The sequence below is a fragment of the Pelodiscus sinensis genome, chromosome 2, assembly GCF_049634645.1.
Source record: "Pelodiscus sinensis isolate JC-2024 chromosome 2, ASM4963464v1, whole genome shotgun sequence".
Taxonomy (NCBI): domain Eukaryota; kingdom Metazoa; phylum Chordata; order Testudines; family Trionychidae; genus Pelodiscus; species Pelodiscus sinensis.
Window position 1 is genome coordinate 165,228,085 of NC_134712.1, and position 18,156 is coordinate 165,246,240.

General features: G+C 41.3%; 1 long non-coding RNA gene across 1 annotated transcript in view; it reads left to right on the top strand.

Annotated features, from left to right (window-relative positions):
* The first annotated feature begins 10,284 nt into the window (after positions 1-10,284).
* Positions 10,285-18,156, top strand: part of LOC142826805 (uncharacterized) — a 72,405-nt gene continuing 64,533 nt past the window's right edge. Inside the window, exon 1 of the long non-coding RNA XR_012901056.1 lies at positions 10,285-11,509. This is a non-coding gene — a long non-coding RNA (uncharacterized LOC142826805). The remainder of the gene's footprint in view (positions 11,510-18,156) is intronic.

The window sequence follows — 18,156 nt, forward strand, 5'->3', positions numbered from 1 at the left end:
TTGGATATCCCTCTGATCTGCTGGGTGACATCTGACAGCTAATTTCACTGGTTTCTTCTTTTACCCTCTGTGCTATCTATTTAAATTTTTAAATCCTTCAAGACTGGGACTGTGTCTCACTATTTGTGTAGGCCCTACACTGTAGGACAACGGGGTCTTGATCTCAACTGAGGCCTATAGGTATTGCTGTAATACACCCAATAATAATGGGAAGACATTTACTAAATTTTAGCTGTAAAGATGATAGTAATTCTCAAATAAATGGTTTTATAATGTTGTTAGACCCTCCAATGTAGTAGCCAGAGTTGCAAAAGTGAGGCTAATGACATAGAATTAGGTTATTTATACCTCTACTTTAAAAGGTAATGGAGTATAATAATGTATTGAGTCTCAAAGATCTAACTCTGAGAGAGAGCTGTGATTACTTTTCAGGCCAAGAGGTAATGTCAAGTATTATTATTTTATTTTCAATTAAATTTAAAATTTTCTTGCATTACCATCTTGTTCTAGAATAATGAATTTCCATCTGGCCAGGAACCTAAATGAATAGCCACAACCTCACAGTGATGTGTTGCACTGGGGAATTATGGTCCTGCCAATGTTTTAAAAAAAAATCTTTCCAGCCTGAAAAAGTCATTATCCTCCTAAATAAATGTTGATTGTTGGAATATACGGTCCCAGGCCTGACAATTCTGACTATTTTTCTGGAAGTGAGTGTCTGTCTTTTGCAGAAATTCAATGACAATCACCCCATGGGATAGGAAATTTCCTGCAGGATAAGGCAGGATTTTAAGGCATCAGGACTACATCTGTATGAAACTAATTTGATTTGTATCAGTGATAAAGAACAATGGTTTTTGGTTTGGGACAGCTTTCCACTCTCTAGACCAGTGTTTCCCAACTTATGGGTTGGGACCCAAATATGGGTTGCCATTACATTTCAAAAAGGTCACCAAGTGTCTCCCCAGGTGGCTCTGCCCCTCTTTCCCCCCCCCCTCTGTTTTTGAATTGCCTTGGGTCACCAAGTCTTTCTGAATTGTCGAAATGGGTCCCCACATGGAAAAGGTTGGGAACCGCTGAACTAGACACTTCACTCCTAGGACTGCTGATCTGAAAGTAGGAGCGGCCCGAGGCCGGCTGCGACAGCTGGCGCCCCAGGGGGAATGTGCAATCAGTGACCCCGCCTGCACAGCCATCAATGGCGTGATGTAATCATCGAGCGCCCCAGGCACCCCATTGAAGGTGGTGCCCTAGGCGACTGCCGAGTCAGCCTATACTCACGAGCCGTCCCTGTCTAAAAGGCATAGTCATCCACAGGTTGCACTCTTTGGAATGTGTCCTATCAATTAGGGGCTTTGTTAAGTGAAGAAGAAAAGTAACCACAAGTTACAGTAAGACCTTACCAGTTCACTCTGATGACCAGAAAATTCACTGTGAATCACTCAGTTTTTGTAGTCTGACTCCCATTGAAATCAGGTAGGATAATAGTTCATGCTATTCTGTTACATGTTTTGTAGTACAGGAGATTGCTATCAAATTGAAAAGATAGTAATGCTGAACCAATATTTTGCTACACTTGTACATTAATGTGAGATCTCTCTGCATCAATACTAAATATTACTGCTGTACTATTAAATTTTTACTTGAAAGTGTGACTATTTTAGTTTGTGTGCTGATTTTCTACTGTCTTGCAACTAACTTCTTTTATATATTTTTTATATCTACTGGCTCTTCTTATAAATGTTTTTACTGTCCAAACCATTTTTCTTGAGAAGACTAAAAACACTACTGTATCTGATATAAGTGAACTAGCAATATAAAATACAAGATCGCAGTGGCCTTGTTAAAGAAATACATTTAAAATTTCACAGGCCAGATTTCATAGCACTTAATACTTAAACATAAAGGCTAGGAGTTTCAAAAGAGCCTACGTGACTAAGGTCAATAGGACTTGAGCTTCTAAGACACTTATAGGCTTTTGAAAAATATCACCCTATGTCTAGTAATAATTTTGTTTGAAATGTTACAGCAGGGCTATTCAGCCAAGCTTTGATTCTAGGAAGTACAGTTAAATCAAAATCCAGAAGAGGGAGCCCTCTATCAAAATAAGATATTAAACTGAATTATTACCAAAATTCACAGAAGTTTCCACTTTCTTTTTCACCCAGAGTGGTTTCGCTCTGGATTTTTTCCCCTTATGTACTTTAAAGATTAGCCGCTCACAATTTCTGTCTTTAAACAATATTATTTACTATTTGAGACGCATATGTGCAATTTTTATCTGAGGCTAGGCATATCAGAGGTGGAACCTGGTCCACATAAAATAAGTTGTTTCCATTATGCCCAAAAGCCAAACGTTTATATGACCTGTATTCAGATCAGTTCCCTGAATCGTTTTTCAAATCACAATTTTGATTTAGGGAGGCAGTTTCTATTTTGAAAGCAGCATAGATACCTTGGGGCCGATCCTGCTACCATTGAAGTCAGTGGCATATTGCTATCGTTTTCAGTAAGAGAAGAAACAGGCTCTTAGTTATAACAGATGATGTTTATGCAGGAATCTCCCTGTATCCACTCAAAGTGTTTCAGCTCTCAGCAAGAAGGGCCAATTTGTGTCAGAAGGAAAAGGTTATTTTGCTTGTGGATATATGGTTTGTTATTTTTGATGTGTACTGCACTCACTGTTTAACCATTCTTTCCCCCCCCCCCCCCTCCACACACACACACTCCCTTTACAGTCATCCTTAGAAACCTTTTGGCTACGTCTAGACTGGCATGATTTTCCGCAAATGCTTTTAACGGAAAAGTTTTCCGTTAAAAGCATTTGCGGAAAAGAGCGTCTAGATTGGCATGGACGCTTTTCCACAAAAGCACTTTTTGCAGAAAAGCGTCCATGCCAATCTAGAGCAAAACAAATCTGAGCTGTCTACACTGGCCCTTTTGCGCAAAAGGGACTTTTGCCCGAACAGGAGCAGCATAGTATTTCCGCAAGAAGCACTGATTTCAGACAGTAGGAAGTCAGTGTTCTTGCGGAAATTCAAGCGGCCAGTGTAGACAGCTGGCAAGTTTTTCTGCGGAAAAACTTGCCAGTCTAGACACAGCCTCTGTCTGCCTGGAACTGCACTGATTTACTCTAGATCTAGATTTCAGTTGAATCCATTTACATGACTCTAGAAGACTTTACCACTTGTCCATTACTTTAAAGCTGATGTTCAACACAAAAGAGTTTGTGTTGTTGTTATCGGTTTTTTTATACTAGTTATTTTCCTGCTTCATGTATTTGTTTATTTTAAACTTACTAAATAGGAGACATCTCAAGGATGGTCTTCCCTAGCTTTTCAGGAAAACTCAATGGACATCAGATGTTGATTTCCAGCTTCATCTGCCACTAATCTTACCATTTTCTTTGTAGTCCAAAAAAAATCTTCTAGTAAAATAATAGACAAAACAAAAACGATAAATAAATATGTATTTCTAATGCAAAACAAATCTAGCAACCACACAACAGGCTGGAAGAAATCTCTTTCAGGCTGGGTTTAATTTGTAATAAGAGATGCGAGGGCTCAAGCAATTAGGTGCAAAGCTCAAGCAATTTTTTTTTTTTTTTTTTTACTTTCATAAGTGATGCAGCAAGCCTAGCGCTGCTGGGGCTATGAACTGCCAGGACTAAAGGAGCCAAGGCCCATCTCTGTCAAGCCTTGTCACAAATTAAGCCTGCTTTCAGGGTTATTTTATAAACATCTAGATAGAAATGAAGGCAGCTCCAGAATTTCACAAGGGGGGATTATAAGCTTCCAAGAATCATCCACCTAAAGGCATGATTTTGCCCCTGAAGTAAATGTAAATCCATCTTAATTGCCTCTCTGGGCTTGTCTTCATTGCTAAAAATGGATATATTTTTTAAACCTTTGGGTGTACAGGCAGTCCCCGGGTTACATGGATCCGACTTACATCGGATCCCTACTTACAAACGGAGTGAGGCAACCCCGCACTAGCTGCTTCCCCCCAGCAGACTAGGGAGATGCGAAGCTAGTGCCCGACCCAGCAGACCAGGGAGACGTGGAGCGGCTTTTCTCAGCAGACACCTCAGCTTGAGAATAAAGGACTGAGGGAAGTGAGGTGTGGGAGAATAAAACTGAGCTCTGGAGAAATGTTTGGCTAGAGTTTCCCCTACAATATCTACCAGTTCCGACTTCACATACAAATTCAACTTAAGAACAAACCTACAGTCCCTATCTTGTACGTAACCCGGGGACTGCCTGTATCTTCACTGCACCCTTACCTTGAAATAGCTTATTTTGAAATCTGGCGCTGTCTACACATGGATAAATAAAGGCTGGTCTTCCAAATTGTGGTCTGCAAGCTATGAAAGGGAAGGAACTGGTGTATAAGTTCTCTCCCATTTTGTCCCATTGCCGAATGTGAGATTAGGCAGGCAAATTCTCTCCCTCACGTCCAAGGGTTGAAGGGTGAGATCACCCTGGCCAATTAACCCCTGCTGGAAGGTAAGAGTAGATTGCCAAATTAGATAGCATCCCACTTCTAGAGGAAGGGCTTGAATTACCTCAAAGCAATGAACCTTTTGTTTACGTTGCTGATGCTTAAAATAGGCCCAGAGGTAAATAATAGATGATGTAATGGTTTACAGACTATGCTTTCCATTGCAAGATGGAGAAACTTTATAAACAAGGCAACACACAGTGTTTTCACACTGACATTTGGTTTTTTAATAAAATGCAGCCTATTTTTTTTTTTAAAGATCTAAATAAAATCAGTACTCTAGCAGAGCTCACTGGATCACTGCAGTAATGCCCTTAAAGTAACCCAGCAATAAATGAAAAAGCCTCTTACTGCCCAAAGACAACCAGTTAACTTCCTTATATAAAACTGTAGGCCTTTTATTAGGCTACAAAACCATTTCAAACAAATGAAAACCAAATGTGCAAACAATGTGATTTTTTTTTTGCCAATCTCTTATACTTAAAATAGTACAAGTATCTGGGCTCTTCAGGCTAAAGTCTACCTCAATCACTTCCACTCGCTGGCTTGTGCTTTCATGAGTGAATACAGGACACATCTTTTGAGAAACATGCTGCATCCTTGTATTAGACAGAGGAGCTATTCAGTAACTGTATGAGAGAGATTAAGAAACTTCTGTATGGAACTATACAAAGTGAGGAACCCTGAGATATGCAAACTATTATGCAACTCAGATTGGCACATGTTGTTCTACAGCCCAAAATAGTTGCTATTGTAGAAACAGCCTTTTTAAATATTCACATGCAAAAGCTTTCAGCATGTACTAAATCAATGCCTCATCTGGTATTATTGTACATTCTTGTACTAAACAGACATGGAGTCAAAAGCAGTCCTGGTGTAAATGATCCTATTGCCATCAATAGGAATTTCATCTGTTCACACCAGGGTTGAATTTTGCCTATAAACTGCAAATGGTGGTTCTATGTGTGTAAAAATATATATATTATCCTTCTGTGAAGATACACTTAGCTTGTGTCAGCTGTAGGATTTTGCTTTTCAGTGATTGCTTGGAAATTGGAGAACCAGTTTAATGTTTTATTAATAAGAGAACTTAATTTCTTCACATTACACCTGTGGACCCTGCTCCAGCTCCCTTTACTTATATGAGCAGTCACACTGGCCGAAGCGGAACTATTCACATGATTAAGAGCAGAAGGGCTGGGCCCTGAGGCCATTAAGAATTCTTTTCTGGATGGAATTAAGAATAATAACTCCTTGGCAAGGCTTCAAGTCAGGCTGCTCTAGCCAAGTGAGTGCAAGAACTGGAACAGCAATTAGAAATATTACTAAGTGAGACAAGCCTTAATGGGCCAAATGTGGGCTTCACTCGCTAAGAGCCCTGTCTCATGAGCATCCTAATGCTCATTGGTCCCAATGCTACCCAGATCCTATTTAACTTAGTGGCAAAACTCCCTTTCTCACTGTAATAGTGTGCTCTCACTGTAGAAGAGGCCCAGATCCGCAAACCCCACATTTTAGGCACCTAAATTTCACACTCCACTATGATACACAAAAACTCCCATTGAACAACTGTGGGCATGTAGGCTCACTCAGGCTGCATCTAGACTGGCAAGTTTTTCCGCAAAAGCAGCTGCTTTTGCGGAAAAACTTGCCAGCTGTCTACACTGGCCACTTGAATTTGCGCAAGAACACTGACGATATCATGTAAGATTGTCAGTGTTCTTGTGGAAATGCTATGCTGCTCCCGTTCGGGCAAAAGCCCTCTTGTGCAAATGCTTTTGCGCAAGAGGGCCAGTGTAGACAATGCGGTATTGTTTTGTGCAAAAAAGCCCCGATGGCGAAAATGGCGATTGGGGCTTTCTTGCACAAAATCGCGTCTAGATTGGCATGGACGCTTTTCCACAAAAAGTACTTTTGTGGAAAAGCGTCCGTGCCAATCTAGACGCTCTTTTCCGCAAATGCTTTTAACGGAAAAACTTTTCTGTTAAAAGCATTTGTGGAAAATCATGCCAGTCTAGATGTAGCCTCAGTGTTTAAGTTTTCAGGGTAGCCATTACCTCAGCACCTACATTTCTTCCTCTAAGCATGTGCACTGTTGCCTCATTCTAGGTATCCAGACGCCTGCCTTCCAAAAACTAGGGGGAGACAGGGATTCAAGGGCCTATATCATGTGTGGGGCCTGATCCAATATAGATGATCTCAGAAGTTGCCAACTGGATTGGGTTCCATTTGAAATCACAACCCCAGGTTCAATTCCACTGTTTGCTAGAGGGGAGAAGGGATTTCAACAGGGACCTCTCAAGAAAGTGCTCTAATCACTGGGCTAAAAGTTACCACTTATGTTCTTCCTACCCCAGGATTTTTAATGGGACCTGATCCATCAGGCAGCCTCTGAGCATACCCATTGAATTGGGTGGTCAAATGCCTGACTTCCCCTGGTTAATCAGTGAAATTTAAAAGTTGCATGTCATAGTCCCTTCATGGATCCCACCCAAAGTGTCTACAGTAGTAGGAGAGAGGCACATTAGTTTGCCTCATTCAGGACTTGACTCTGCATCACTGAAGCCCCCAGGAATTGGTCAGTGACTTCAATATGAGCAATCACTCTACCAAGCCTGTTATTTCAAAATAATGGGCATGTTATTTTGAAATAATAACTCTTGCTTGTGAAGAGGAATAAGCTTATTTCGAACTACAGGTTGAATCTCTTTAGTCCAGAACTCTGTGGTCCAGAAACATCCATCGTCCAGGATGATTTTAGTTACCCAGATGTCCACTTTTCATGGGTGTGGTCAAGTTTCCCATGGTCCCATAAAGTTTGTTTGCAGCCGCCAGTCCTAGCACTCAGTGGTCTGTGCTGTCATTTAGCTCTAATTTACTCCTAACTGTCCTCTAGCAGCCCAGCAATGAGCAGAACTGTTGCTAATGCTGCTAGACGATATTGAGCTCTTCTCATCCGGAAAATTCTATTGTTCGGAACTGGTCAGGTTCCAAGGGTGCTGGATTAGAGATGTTCAACCTGTAGTTATTTTGGGAGTTATTTCAAAATAAGTTATTTTGAAATAACTTGGTAATATAGATGTCGCCTGAGTGCTTGGGACAGGCCATTCCACTGGTGCATACAATCAAATAGTTGCAGATCTTCTTTACAATCCTCTCTGAAATTCTGTAGGAGCGATACCTCATTCACTATGGCTATTGCAAGTTTTGATGATTAAAGTAAGTGTGCAGAAGCTCTTCCATTGTTTACCATGTATATAAATAAGTTTACTGGTGCATCTCTAGTAACACAGTAACAGAAGCTATTATATGAGTATCTAAGATGGTAGAAACATATACAAATATAAAATTAAGTCAATGGCTCAACTAAATATTGCTCAATGAAATAGTATGTAATCATGCAATTAAAATCTACACTATATTGCAGATGCATAAAGGAGTGTGGTTATATTTGCATATACAACCTTAACTTTAGCATCTTGTAACATTTGAATGTTTAACTGTACTATCACTGAATGCAGGTGGTGGTTGTTTCTTTAGAAATACAGATTGCATATGACACCTAGTCTTCTGTAGAATGATGTATAACATTTGGTTAAATGCATTTTGCTTCCAGGATAAATTATAAAGTATTTAAGTATATTTCATTACACGTTATATTTAATCTTCAGGCAAAACGCATTGTCAAAATATTGCTTTTTATTATCAGGACACATTGTATATTGTCCAGGACTGAATTTCATTGTAGGGAGCTGTGCAATTTGTCTAACCACTCCAAGGAAAAAGGATATCAAATGCATATGAGCAACTCTATTGGCAAAATGAATTTTAATCATGTTTATCATCCTTCCAGATACACTGTATAATGAAATTTGATAAATTTCATTCTCTGGACCTCACTCTGATCACTGATGAGATAGTCATGTTACAACGTTCCAATGGCAGCAAGCTGTATTCCTGCTCTTAATAAGAAGCTGATAATACAGACACTAGTAATTTATCTGTTACTTAAGAAAAGTTAAATAAGATCCTATGGAAGGTGGCAATGAAGCAGGTGAGACGTTATACAGACGTGGCCTAAATAATCTTCATGGACTCATTTAATTACTTCTGGGGAGTGGTTTTGTTTTCATTTTGTGAAACAAGATTGAAAGTCAGGAGACCTGGATTCCATACTTGGCATGGCCACTGATTTTGCTATATGACCTTGAGGAAATCTTTTAGTGTTAACCCTACCCCCTGGAAATTAACAGGAATTTTTCTTCGGTGAAAGGACACAGCTCTGTACTACAATTCCTTCCGTATATAAAATTTGGATAACAGCACATACCAACTTCACATAGCTGTTGCAAAGCTAAATCTCTACTATTTATGGAGTGCAGTGGGCACTTCATATGGACCCTTGTTTTTCAGTTCCACCATTATACGCTTCTGCTGCTGGACCTAAAGGAGAACTCTTTCTCTGCTAATTGCCACAGAGGGCTAATTCTTTGTGTAGGCTAGCCATTACAGAGCAGCATCATTATCACACACTCAAAACAGCACTTACAGACCTTGATCCTAAGTGCGTGGAAGTCACAGGAATTCTTACCCTTGAGTTCACCAGCTTTTAGATTAAGTTTTTACAGTGCTGTAAACATGCAAACTTATTTTATGTCAATACAGGTTGGACCTCTCTGCTCTAGCACCATCAGGACCTGACCGGTCCCGAATGAGGGAATTTGCCAGACCAGAGGTCCCCTGCTACCGGCTCCCTAGGCCATCCTCCCTCTGCTCTTGGCCCCTGATGCACCCCCTCTCTCGCTGCCGTGCTGCTGCAACCTTAGCAGCCCGGACTGCCCTGGCCCCAGTCCCACTATCAGGGCTGCCATGTCCCTGGCCCTGGCCCCGTTATCAGGGCTGCCATAGCTGCCACTTATCCACCCTTGGCAGCACTAACACAGCTGCCACATCTCTGGCCCCAGCCCTGCTACCATGGCTGCTGTGACTGCCACGTCCCTGGCACGTCCAGAGCTGCTATCGTGGCTCCAGTGCCAGTCTCAGCCCCAACTCCGTTATGCTCTAAGCCATTAGCCCTCTTGCCATTGGGGCTCCCAGCCAGGACTCCCTGGTCCTGCCTGACCATGGATGTTGCCAGATGAGGGAGTTCCAGTTTTGGGAGGTCCAATCTGTATTAGGTTTGAAGTTAAAAGAGCATGTAACTCCCATAATATTGTTCTTTTATAAGAACAACAATATTCTATAGTAAAAAAAAGGTCTAAAACCCTATAGTAACTTATTTTTAAGGATGTATATTGCAATTACTGAAAGCTATAGTGTTGTGAGCGAGGACTGTGTATCTTCACAAGCATTTTTGTTTAAGTTATTGTTGTTATGATTTATTTATGACACATAGCAATTCAAGCCTGCTAGGCAGGCATGTGCACAATGTAGAAAAGAAAGACATAGGAGAGAAATCCTGCCCTCACTGAAGTCAATGGCAAAACTTTCATTACTGTGGTAGGGCCAGATGAAAAACTTATCATCTAAGGATGTGATCTGACAAGACTCATGACTCAGATTCATGGAGGGACTCAGGACCTAAATGCAGTTTAAGCTTCACTGTGACCCACAAAACCCCTGCTTAGATGCTACCTAATTCTGTAGGAACCGAAACTCACTCAGCACGTACATTTTCAGAGTCAAAGTTTCTTAGGTGCCTAAGTTTCTGCCTCTGGGCCTGCTTACTGCTGCCTCCATCTAAGCACTTGGGTGCCTATTTACTGCCTAAGGCCCCAAACTGAAAAAAGATGGTGAATGAATGCCTGTCTCACTTGCAGGGCTCCATCTGGTGAATGTGCTCTGAGGCCATGTATTGGATGAAATTCCACTCAAAATCTGCATGGAAGAACAGGAGATGCTGTTAGAACATCTCCTGGATGTAGGAAATCTATGCTCAGTTTCTTTATCTACCTCTTGGGAAGAACAGATTCGAACAAGCATCTCCTGCTGTTGTAGTCAGCTAGAAGCAGATAAGGATGTCAGTTTGTTTCTACAGCTTTGAGTCAGTGAGCTACAATTCTCAGGATGATTGGGGGAATAGATGGGGAAAGAGGCAAAAGGAAAGGAAGTGTGTGAGCTCTGTGAAAGAGCACAAGGACTAAAACTTACTTTTGCTATAATCAAACTTCCCTAGTTTTCCTCAAGGGGGGGAGGGCAGCGTCAAATAATCTATATTCAATTCCCTTCTCTACCTAATGAGGAAAAAGGAGTTGGACAAGGATTTCCTCTCTCTCAAGAGGGAACACAAATCATTGTGCTATGAAATATTCTGATGGAAGGGTGAGGGGTTCTCTCTCAATCTCTCCTGTAAAGCTGTTCCACTGTATATCAATATTTAAAGAGGCACTGGGGCAGAAAGAGACCATAAAGGGGAATGGCTCTATAGCTTGGTGGTTAGGATACCCATCTGGGAGACCCAGGGTCTAGTTCTCTGCTCCAATACTTTCAATTATTTCTCCAAGGTGGAACAATTTCACCAAACAAGATTCCCAAACTGAACTGACTTGCTCAGGTTGATCATGTAGACCTGTGTCACCACACCCCTTTTGGTTTCAGCTTATCAGATTCTCCAGCTGTTGATGTTTTTATAACTCTCATGTGTGTGTCTGTATATGTTTGCATTTTAAAAAAGAAACATTATAATAGTCTATTCCCTTTGCCCCTTTTTGGCTAGGTGCATGAAAGGGCCACCAGCCCAGTCCAACTATAGAGAGGGAAAACAAGAAGAGAAGGGATGGGAATAACAACAAAAATAAAACTATCATAAATTGGTATTTGCAGCTTCATCCCTGCAAGAGACTGCAGTAATACATTTCTATCAATGTGTGGTGCTGTGGATGACTTTCAATCAGCTGCATACCCAGATTTCATTATGTGCTTCTAAAATGTTGAAGTAACTATTGCTGGTTTCTCTTGGGTTACTGGTCTTCAAAGCCCCCCTGTAACGCCAAAGAAACATTCCCTTAAGGTAGGAATATTTCTCTAGTGTGGTAGAAATAGGGATGAAAGGGCCTACCTTTGTAGTATGTACACTGCTGTGAATTCCTCCTCTGTTTCTCACTTGAACTCCATGTTAGGGTATGATGTAACTTAGTCTTTTTTCTGGGTTAACTCACTCTGCTGCATAGGTCTTTTTCTCACTGGTGGATTGCTCCAGAACAATGTCACTCATGGTTGGTAAACAGTCTTGGTTCTGAATTTGCCAAAGCACAAAGATAGTTAAAAATAAGATGCAAATTTCAAAACCTCAAAATGGAGGGATATACAAATTGTATGTGGGGAACATAAAATGCTGTGGGAGTCATCTGTTTAGTGTAAACAATGTTCTCTGTAACCATAGTTTCACAATTTTTCATTTTGATATAAAGAATGTCAGATGATAAATGTGAGGAGATGATAATTTTGTGTGGTAATGTGTAATGTTAACATTAAAATGAGTGATTATTCCTCAAAATGAGGGACAACTGATTCTGGGAAGTATGTGGTTAGTATAAATGGGTTTAAATTCTTCCCTCACATACTCATGCACTGTTCTTAGGGAATCTATGTTGAGTTGTATGTGTGTGTACCAGGGAGCAGTATTTGGCCCATGATGTCAGAAGACATGCAGATTGCTAAGATATTTGTGGGGATATTCTTTTATCTCTTCTTAATAGACAAACACCATGAGCATTGCAGGGTTTCTTATGAAGGTGATTTAAAATTGTACCTAAACATCAAATAGTTAAACTTTGGGCAAGTCTCTTTAAAGTATTTGGTAGAAGCTTGCTAATTAGAAAGCTGTTATTAATTTGTCTCTATTATGGTAGCAGTTGGTACCCCCCAATAAAGGATCATAGTCCCATTGTGCTAGGTACTGTATAGTCACAAAACAAAGACAACAGTCCCCACCCAGAGGGCTCACAGTACAATTGCTGGGTCAGACAGAAAATGACAAGAGGACAAAATAAAATTCTGTCCTTCCCCACTCTGGGATTTCAAAATGAACAGGGTTGAGAAGAAAAGCAGAAAAGGTGACCCTTTCTCTTTGCTGTAACTTTGGTGTGGCCATCACTACTGCTGCTCTGCCTGTGGGTCTGGTATACAGTTCTGAATAGCTCAGCCGAGGTTGGGGGAGAATCGGGAGAGGTTATGGAGTGCTTTTCACTCCCCAAATGCTGACTGGTGCCTCTCCTTTTCTCCTTCCTAGCCAGTTCATGTCAACCCCCTCACTAGTTTTCTGTTCCAGGTTGCTCTGTGGTGAGAGCCTTGTTCGTTCCAGCACAGGTTTTCTTTGTAATTTTTCTCACCCATCTGGTATATAAAAAACTGTGTTAAAGAAGAAATGCTATTGCTTTAAATTCTCAGGAGCTTTCCTGGTCCTGCTTGCTGACTAAGGAACTCCAAGGGAAGCATGTAATCTGGGTCTTTCATCAGTTAGCCTATGAGAAGTCAGCCTACATAAAGGTAGGGTGAGTTCTGCTGCCCTGCCTTAGGGAGAAGCCCATTTTCTCTCTCTTTTTGGTTCTGGTGGTTTAAGGGTCTAGGTTAAAGGTGTGGATTATAAAAAAAATAAATTAATGTTGTACTGCAACCTTCCAGAATGAGTCTTTTTATCTAAATTTGTATGCTGTGACCATTACAACCTCATTATCTGACACTATAGCATTCCCGGGTTAGAGAGTTAATATTAGGAACTCTGCAAGAGTGCAGGTGTGAGATTTGCCTACACATCTCTAGGAAGGCTGCTTTGCTTGGTTCTACCAATAAAGTCTACTTAAAAACTGGTCACTAATATAATCTCACAGATTTATTGATCACATTGGTCCACTAGGTCAGTAGCATAAGGTCATTCAGAGTAAGGTCTCTACCTCTCACAGAATACACTTCTTTCTAAAACTTTTGTGATCTAAATAAAATCATTTTTATAGAAGATTGTCATTTCCCCCCAGAGAATTTAATTGTCAGAATGCCTTTCTAGAAAATGAGCTACAGCCCTCAGTTCTAATTAAGGATGGACTGCAATTCCTGTAAACCTGTTGGCTGAAGTGACATGCTGTTTCACAATGCATTAACAGGTGTGTTGTAAGCAAGATACGAGAAGTCATTCTTCTACTCTAATCTGTGCTGATTAGGTCTCAGTTGGAGTATTGTGACCAGTTCTGGGCACCACATTTCAAGAAAGATGTAAAGAAATTGGAGAAGGTCCAAAGAAGAACAACAAGAATGATTAACAGTCTAGAGAACATGACCTGTGAAGGAAGACTGAAAGAAATGAGCTTGTTTAATTTAGAAAAGAGAAGACTGAGAAGGGACATGATAGCGGTTTTCAGGTATCTAAAAGAGTGTCACAAGGAGGAGGGAGAAAAAATGTTCTTCCTGACCTCTGAGGATAGGGCAAGGAGCACTAGGCTTAACCTGCAGCAAGAGAGATTTAGGTTGAACATTAGGAAAAAGTTCCTAACTTCCTAACACTGGAATAAATTGCCCAGGGAGATTGTGGAATCTCCATCTGTGGAGATATTTAAGAGTAGGTAGATTAATGTCTATCATGGATGGTCTAGACCCGTGGTCCCCAATCTTTCATGGCTGCCAGGCGTCCAGGGGTGGGGCCGCACATGTGCTGTGCTTCCGGGGTCGAGGCCATGCATGCGCCGCGCGCCTGGGAGCAGGGCCACCCACGTGCCTGGGGTAGGGGCCACCCACGCGCCCTGCGCCCGGGGCTGGCACCACGCATGTGCTATATCCCCGGGGCAGGGGCCGCCCATGCGCCCGGTGGTGGAGTTGCGCATGTGCCGTGTGCCTGGGGCAGGGGCTGCCTACACGCCCTGTGCCTGGGGCCGGCACCACGCATGTGCCATGTGCCAGGCACGGGGCCAGCCCAGATGTTTTGGCAGGCGCACATAAATGCCCTGGCAGGCGCCATGGCGCCTGCGGGTACCGCGTTGGTGACCACTGGTCTAGACAGTACTGGGTCCTGTCAAGAGGGCAGGGGACTGGACTCGATGACTTCTCGAAGTCCCTTCCATATTCTATTAATGTGCTGTGATGACTACTGTGCCAGAGAATTGCCAAAACATAGCTGGGGGAAAGTAGATTGTAATATTTTTTGGGGCAAAGGCTTGTCTTTCATATCTGTCTACAAAGAGCCTACTTAACATACTGATGCTAATAACCCTAATAAGGTAGTGATAAAAGCAGTGCCTAATAAACATTTCTGTGTGTGAAGCTAAGGTCATTTGGAATATATGTCATACAAATATCATGCTATACTCAGGTTCTCTCTGTGTGGTTGATTGGATTGTTTTTGAATTTCCAATGTCTTCTATAGAGCTGAAGCTTTTAGCTTTAGACCTTCTGGCTATGATATCCTTCTGAATGTAAATCCGTGTTATGCTATCTACCGGCTTTCAAGGTCTAAAATCTAATGATACCAATTAAAATAAATATTGTTAATTATGCATTGGAAAAGGTTCAGAAAAAGGCAACAAAAATGATTCAGGGTTTGGAATCGGTCCCATATGAAGAGATTAAAAAGACTTGGACTTTTCATCTTAGAAAAGAGGAGACAAAGGGGAGCTATGATAGAGGTCGATAAAATAATGACTGGTGTGGAAAAAGTGAATAAGGAAAAATCGTTTACTTGTTCCCATAACGTAAGAACTAGGGGTCACCAAATGAAATTAATAGGTAGCAGGTTTAAAACAAACAAAAGAAAGTGTTTCTTCACACAGCACATGGTCAGCCTTTGGAACTCCTCACCAGAGGAGGTTGTGAAGACCAGGACTTTAACAGGGTTCAAGAAAGAGCAAGATAGATTCATGGAGGTTAGGTCCATCAATGGCTCTTAGCCAGGATGGGTAGGAATGGTGTCCCTAGCCTCTATCAGAGGAATGGGTGATGGGAGAGGGATTGCTTGAAGATTCCCTGTTCTGTTCACTGTTCTGTTCACTCCCTCTGGAGTATCTGGCATTGACCACTGTTGGCAGACAGAACACTGAGGGTATGACTACAATACCACTAGGAAGCCTAGTCTGCACTAGCGGACATTTAAAAATGGCGGCGCCCGGCTTTATGCAAATGAAGCCCGGGAAATTCAAATCCTGGGCTTCATTTGCAACTCTGGTTGCCTACATTACCACCCTAGTTCGAACTAGGGTGGTAGTGTAGACATACCCTAAGCTAGATAGACCTTCGATGTGACTCGGTATGGCCACTTTTATGTTCTTATGTTAGTTCATTTAAGTAGGAGTATCCAGATAATGTGGGTGATTCAGCATGGCTGAAATTACAACCCCTGAAATAGACTATTCTATCAATATATCTATTTATATATACTTTCTCAGCATACGACTGTGAGAAAAGGGGAGAGAATATCTAGAAAACTAGAGGAGTTTGGGGCAGGATGAATAATCTCTTGGAGGCAGGGGAGGTCTAAATCACTGTTGTGAAATGAATATTATTTAAAATTGTGAAGAAACAATACCTTACTATGTCATTTCTTATGGTTTTCATGTATCTTGAATGAGTTTGCCCTGCGAAGGTAGGTCTAGACAATTTTTTTTTTAAGGAAATATGCAAATTTGACACTAATTTGCATATCTTCTTCTGATCGCTTTTTCAAAAGTGGGTTTTTCAAAAGTGAAAGTAGTCTGGACACGTTTCTTTTCGGGAAAAAACCCTTTAAAAAAAAAAAAAAACCCTCCTCCTAAAAAAAGGTTTATGCAGTTTTTTAAAAAAGTGGTTTTTTTCTGAAAAAAACGCATCCAGACTACTTTCACTTTAGAAAAACCCACTTTCGAAAAAGCAATCTGAAGAAGATATGCAAATTAGTGCCAAATATGCATATCTCCTTTTGGAAAAAACAATGTAGACTAGACATACTTTAAGAAAAGAATCATTCACTTTATCTAGAAAGTTCTGGATAGTCTAGAGGGAAGAAAATAATCTACAGAATTTGGAAAGATCTTCTACAGGTTTCCACGGTCTCTAATTATGAGGTTAACAAACTGTTGCTAGTGGGTTTTTTGTGGGTTTTTTTTACTCTCAACATCTTGCTGCAGTTACTGATCATAGGTATATAATACACATGGGTTATCATTTATTGCTGTGTTTCTTTGACTTCCACTCGTGCCTTAACACTAAAATCATTTCTAGAGATGGGCCTGCACCAAAACTGCCAAACCAAAAACACCTCAAACTTTGTATGGTGGGGATGGTTCTGAAGCTAAGAACTAAATTTTGCAAACATACCTCATCATTTTGGGCTGGATCAAAACACTGGATCCTAAGAACGTAAAACTTTGGAGTGTTTGAAATGAGGATTCATTTCTGAATTATTGTGGTTTGGACCATCTATCATTTGTACCCACTCAGAGTGTTACTTGTTTGTTGCAACAGCAGTCTGAGTCTCTCCTCCAGCACTCTTAAAAAATGATGTATTAGCAGAGTTACTTGGCCCTCTCAACTAACGTGTAGTTTTGATTTCAGCTAGGTGAATTTCACCTTAATTGTATCTTTTATCACTCGAGTTTCTATCTCATGCTCTGTTTAAAACTGTTTTTCATGTTGCACCAAATGAAAAGCAAAAATCTAATGTTAAAAAAGATAGCAAGACTGTTCTGTAAAGTTGTCTACTTCTGAGGTGTGCAGTATGAGGTTCTAGACATGTTAATACACTACATAGACTCTCAGACCTGCAAGTTTTGGATACCAGATTTGCATAAATGGGAGACTGTCTGAATGGTGCTGGTCATCTGATCTTTTACAGGTTTAACACATGTATTGCACACAAACTCTAGTGCCCATGTGGAGCAAACCCTTTCCCCAGAACAGCGTATGAAATACTGGGCTGTGCACTGAGAAAACAATGCAAAGACTTGACCATCCTTTGCCTACAGACAACACTCCATGGCTACTGTTTTTCCCATCACCATCAGAGATGGCTAGTGGATCCATATGGTGTATTTAAGGTCTAGGTCTCCAACTCCTATGCTTAATTCATTAGATCACAGTATCAGTCATAGGCAAGTCATGTTATTTTATAGCCTCAGTTTCCCTCTGTGTAAAATACGGACAGTGATATCGGGTGTATGGAACCATAGCTAATGTTCCAAATCCAGACCTAGGCCTTCATCCTGGTGTGAGGCTGAAAGAACATGTCAGGGTTTGGAGGCTATGAAGGTGAAGAGAAAGCCCTGCTGTGCTATCAACGCACTATACTTCCTTCCTCAGCAATGGACCCATCATCTTCCCCCATTCTGCCAAACATGGCACTAGGGAAATGGAGTGAGAGGAGCCTTCTACGGGAATGTCAGAGCTACTGACATCTCCAGAATAGAACTGAGGATAATTGGCGTGTAAAGGACTTACGTTTCCGATGCTTCCATGCATGTGAGAACAGCATGACCACCAAAACCCTCTCTCCCACTCCGACACACACAGTGGGATAACATTTTCCCTCCATCCCCGATGCCCTTTCCTCTCTTGCACTGCAGCTCTATGGTGGGAATCATTCTTGGGGCTGGAGTGGCCTTCACAGAGTTTTTGCAGAGACAGATGGACAAGGATCCAGAGGGCCATCTAGAGAGCTGTGTGATTGGTAGCCCTGTGTAGCTTGTCTACAAAGCCCATCTG